We start from the raw sequence: 4,924 nt of genomic DNA, 5'->3' as shown, positions 1-4,924 counted from the left end.
AATATTCCTTCATGGTTTTTCCAAAGCAGATTTCCATCCATCACACAAAATCTTGATGTTTTCATTTTTAAGAATCTACACTTAGTTCTGGACAGTCCTGGGGGAGCGCACAGGTTTTGTAACACATAACAGATATCAGAGTACCAAGGAGATTGTTCAAAGGCTACATTGATCTTTGGAGTCGCCATCTCTGTTTCACTGTCCAGCTGATTGATATCTAGGGCTTGGAAATTTGATTCTGTCATTAATTTGGCCAAGCCTTGCCCTTTTATTAGCTTTGTAGGTTTTATTTCAATGTCAAATTCTAGTATGTTGGCAATCCATTTTCCTCTTCTGCCCTCTAAGTTTTCTTGGGTGAGAATGTCTTTGACAATAGGACTTGGTACATAAGCCACAACATGGGAATAAAGGATGTAAATCCTAAAGTCTTTAATGGCTTTGACCAAAGCATAGGCTTGTTTCTCCATAATTTGATATTTTAGAGGGGCATCTCTAAGAGCCCTGCTGAAGAAGGCAATAGGCTTCTCATTCCCCTGGTCATCTTTCTGTAATAAAACAACAGCAATAGTGTGCTGGGAAGCAAAAGAGAAGATGATAAAGTCTCTGTCAAACTGAGGATTGGTTAACACAGGGGTTTGAGTCAAGGCCAATTTTATACCTTCAAAGGCTTGTTTTGCTTCAACAGTCCACTTTACTTTTGAATCCTTTTTTAGCATGTTGTTTAATAATCTGATTAGTTCTGCTAAGTTTGGGATAAACCTTCTCAAAAAATTGATTTTTCCTAAGAATCCCTGCAACTCTTTGACATTCCTTGGGTGGGGCATTTGTAGGATAGCTTGTATCCTATCTGGATCAATTCTTATGCCATCTTTTGAAATAATGTGCCCTAAGAGTTTACCTTCTTCCAAGCCAAATAATGACTTCTTGGGATTTAAGGAAATACCATATTTCCTGCATGTTAGGAAAATCTGTCTCAAATGTTTCAGATGTTCTTGGTCAGATTTTGAAAAGGGTGTAAGATCATCTAAGTAAATGACTAGGAAGTCATGAATCTCTTTTGCAAAAGCAATATCCATTGCTCTTTGAAATGTTGCCCCTGCATTTTTCAATCCAAAGGGCATTTTTACATATTTGAAAGTTCCCCATGGGGTTGTAAATGCAGTTTTGTCTTGATCATCAGGGTGTACTAGGATCTGATTAAAGCCTGAGAATCCATCAAGCAATGACATCCTTGAAGCCCCCACCACTCTTTGGAGAATGTGATCCATTTTGGGTAAAGGGTAGTTATCTTTGAGTGATACTTGATTTAGATTCCTTAAGTCTACACAAAGTCTAATCTCACCAGTCTTTTTTCTTGTAGGGACTAAGTTGGAAATCCATTCAGAGAATTTGATTGGTGCTATGATGCCAGCTTTGAACATTTTTTGCAATTCCTTTTCAATGGAAGGAAGGAGTATAGGATTGATCCTTCTCAACTTCTATTTGAATGGTTTTTGATTAGGCTTGAGGGGAATGGTATGCTGAATGACAGAAGTATCATAGGACTTTAGGTCCTCATAGCCCCATGCAAAGACATCTTGGAACTCTTTAAAGAGGTCAATGTACTTGGGTTTTTGATCAGGGGGCAAAGAAGCAGACAGCTTTATTATTTTGGGCTTGTGAATGGTACCAATATTGCATTCTTCAATGGCTGCATCTAATGGCTGCATTTTTGGCTTCCTAGGGATGTCATTTGAATCAAAAATGTCCTCTAGCGGGGTAAGGCCTGTTGGAAGGAAATTGTCTTTGAGTTGTATGATTTCAGCTTCAGCGTTGGTCACCTCTTCACAGTCAATTTGGTGAATTTGCTGAATGTTTTCGTTGTTGAAGATGGTTGGATTCAGTAATTGTTTTGCTGTTCTAGGTGATATTGGATGAACCATTTGTTGAAACAGTATTTGTGATTGACTTGCTGATTCAAGTATTTGTGATTGACTTGCTGACTCAAGTATTTGTGATTGACTTGCTGATTCAAGTATTTGTGATTGACTTGCTGATTCAGTGTCAATATTTAATCCTGCAAACTCTTGTTGTAAGGTTAGAAAATTGTTTATTTGCATATCATCCTCAAATACTTGCCATTCTTTAACATTGTTTGGAATGGAGGGTCTGTACTTGACCTCGGCTGTGAAGCAGTTGTTGGTTTCCAGTGGAAATTTGAAAGTGCTGGCAAATGTTGCCAAACTGTGTGCATGGAGATTGTGGCCCCTTGAAATTTTTGTGATAAGGAACTCAGAGAAAGTGTCCAATATTTCAATTACAGCAGACCTGTAAGACCTCAACCTTTTGTCATTGGTGACAAAACTTCCTTTCACTTGTTGAATCACTAGATCAGAGTCTCCCATGATCGAAACCGTAGGAGCTTGTAATGCCTTTACTAGCTTGAGACCTAGTAACAGAGCTTCATACTCTGCCATGTTATTAGTGCATCTAAAGTTTAACCTACAAGCTCTGCCTTCTGCATGGGTTTTCTCTTTGTTATGTATCCAAACTCCAGCTCCTGCCCCTAACTTGTTGACTGAGCCATCAAATTCTAAGACCCACATGATATCTTGCTTGACAGGAGATTTAAAGATCTGTTCATGTGATGGCAATGTAAGCAGGAGTTGGGGTTTCTTCTTTGGCTTGTGTTCTAGGACAGTTTCATCATTGGATTGAAAATCTTTGACAACTAAAGGAGGGGTCGTGTCCAGTGCTTGACTGATCGATATTTTATGGGTGGTACTTCCTTGATTAATGTTTTGTTCTTGCATGAGGGTTTCGGTCCTAATGTCATTGTTTGAGAGGCTTGTGCTGTCATTGAAGAGAATGAACGAATCTATGTCTGAATGGACAGCATATACAGGAAAGTTTTGAGGCTTTTCCTCACTGCTGACCATGTATTTCATGAGTGTTTCTCTGTAGAGTCTCTTTGGTTGCCCAAAGACAGAGATGGTGGCATATGACATATCTAATTGTAGGGAACCTTGGAGTTTGGCTCCCCATGACCTTGATAACAGCATCCCATATTTAGGTGGGATATCAGCGACTACAACATCCATTAGAATGGTTTTGTTGGGGTATTGAACCAGAGACACACATAAATCTTTTATTAGACCTAAACACTTGACTTGGCTGGAGTCAAAGGAAAACAGGTCCTTGTATGGTCTTGTTATATCCAAATTCAATCTTTCCATGATTTCTTTTGGCATGAGGTTATGAGAGGCACCTGAGTCAAACATCGCATTATGCAGTATTTTGTCATGAATATGCAAGCTGACATAAAAAGGTAATATCCCTGTAACTGCTGTTTTTCCATCTACCTCTGGGCCAAACAGTAATTCCGGAGTGTCATCTAACACATTCACATCATCTTTGCTATTAGTGAGTTGAAGGGATTTCTTAATCTGTTGTTTATAGATGTCATGCTTAGCTAGTTCCGAGAGGGGAATTGCTATCTTTAGCTTGCCAATCTCTGTGCCTAGGTCAAAAGGTTTATCAGCTTGGGTTTTGGAGTTATGGATAGCAGCCCTTTGTTTGCTCATTAAATCTTCTTGTTGGTTTTCATCTTGACTTTGAGACCTGCCCCTTTTACTCATGTCTGGAGGGGTAATATCTAAATCAGGGTGAGAGGACGACGTTGCCATAGGCTGATGTAGTGGTGACAAAAGTGTGGTGACCTCTTCAACCACTACTTCCTCTGTAGGCAAGTTTGTTTTGTCATTAGGTTCTGTGACTATGGTTCCTTTAGACTACTGTTTATCTTTTATCTTTTCAGGCTGATTTACATTTACAGTCCTACTCCTTAGCTTGTACTGTTTATGAACTTCATAGACAGCACTATCATACCCTTGTTTAAAATCAAAGGATTCTCCAGATTTAGTTTGGAATATTTTGATTTCATCATCCTCATGATCCTCTTGTGTTAAGAAAACTTGGCTTTTACCATCTAGACCCATTAGATTAATCTCAGGGTCTTCATTAGGTTCAGTTGATGTTGAAGTTTCTGCATAATTTTCTTGGAAAGGGGGTCTAATGTCTTCGTCAGCACTTGTCCTACCAATGTTTTGGTTTTGGGTTCTCCTAAAATTCGGATTTCTAGGAGGGTTGTTTTGTGGTGCTTCCCATGATGACTTTCTTTCAACCGATTCCACTCTTTCACCCAATCTCTTCATGCTATTTAGTATTGCATCCAGCTTTTGATCAAAGCCCGAGGGTTCTTCTTTGAAGGCAGTCCTTTTCTCCAACTTTGCCCTGTTTCTTTTGGCAATTAGGTTAGCTTCCACTGTGACAGCAACCCTTTGAGCTTCTTCAAGGGTTGGAGGATCTCTTTCCTTCAACTGATAGGCCATATCAGGGTCAAAACCATCAGGGAATTTATATAGGGCTAAATCAGGAGGAGGCCTTAAGTTCTGTGGGATAGCATTATATACATTGTTAAACCTAGCACAATATTCCAAAACTGTCTCCTGGGGACCTCTCTTAATAGTGTCATATTCACCAAGTACGTGGAGAGGATCTTTCTTCTTCTCCCATCTGTCAGTAAAAGCTTCGTAAAGCTGATCAGGAGTTGTAATGGAGTTTGCATTGAGGGATCTGAACCAAGTTCTAACATCCCCAGTTAAGCTTTGAACAAAAATTCTCATTCTGACAGTGTCATCATCTATTTCATAGGTCTCAAAGTGGTCTTGCATCTTCTTGGCATGTTGGATAGCTGTTAGAGAGCCATTTGAGTCAAAATATGAGATTTTGCTTTGATAATCTTGAGGTAAAGCCGCAGCATTAGCTGGTATCTGCAGAGGTGCATACCTGTTAGCCATATTTATGAGGTTTAGAGGGTTAATAGGAACAAACGGGACAACAGGGATCACTGGTATAACAGGGTTAATGGGATGAGTAGCTAGTG

The sequence above is a fragment of the Pinus tabuliformis genome, chromosome 9, assembly GCF_031772625.1.
Source record: "Pinus tabuliformis cultivar Carrire ecotype Pingquan chromosome 9, CPIR1, whole genome shotgun sequence".
Lineage (NCBI taxonomy): Eukaryota > Viridiplantae > Streptophyta > Pinopsida > Pinales > Pinaceae > Pinus > Pinus tabuliformis.
Note: the sequence above shows the minus strand (reverse complement) of the source record.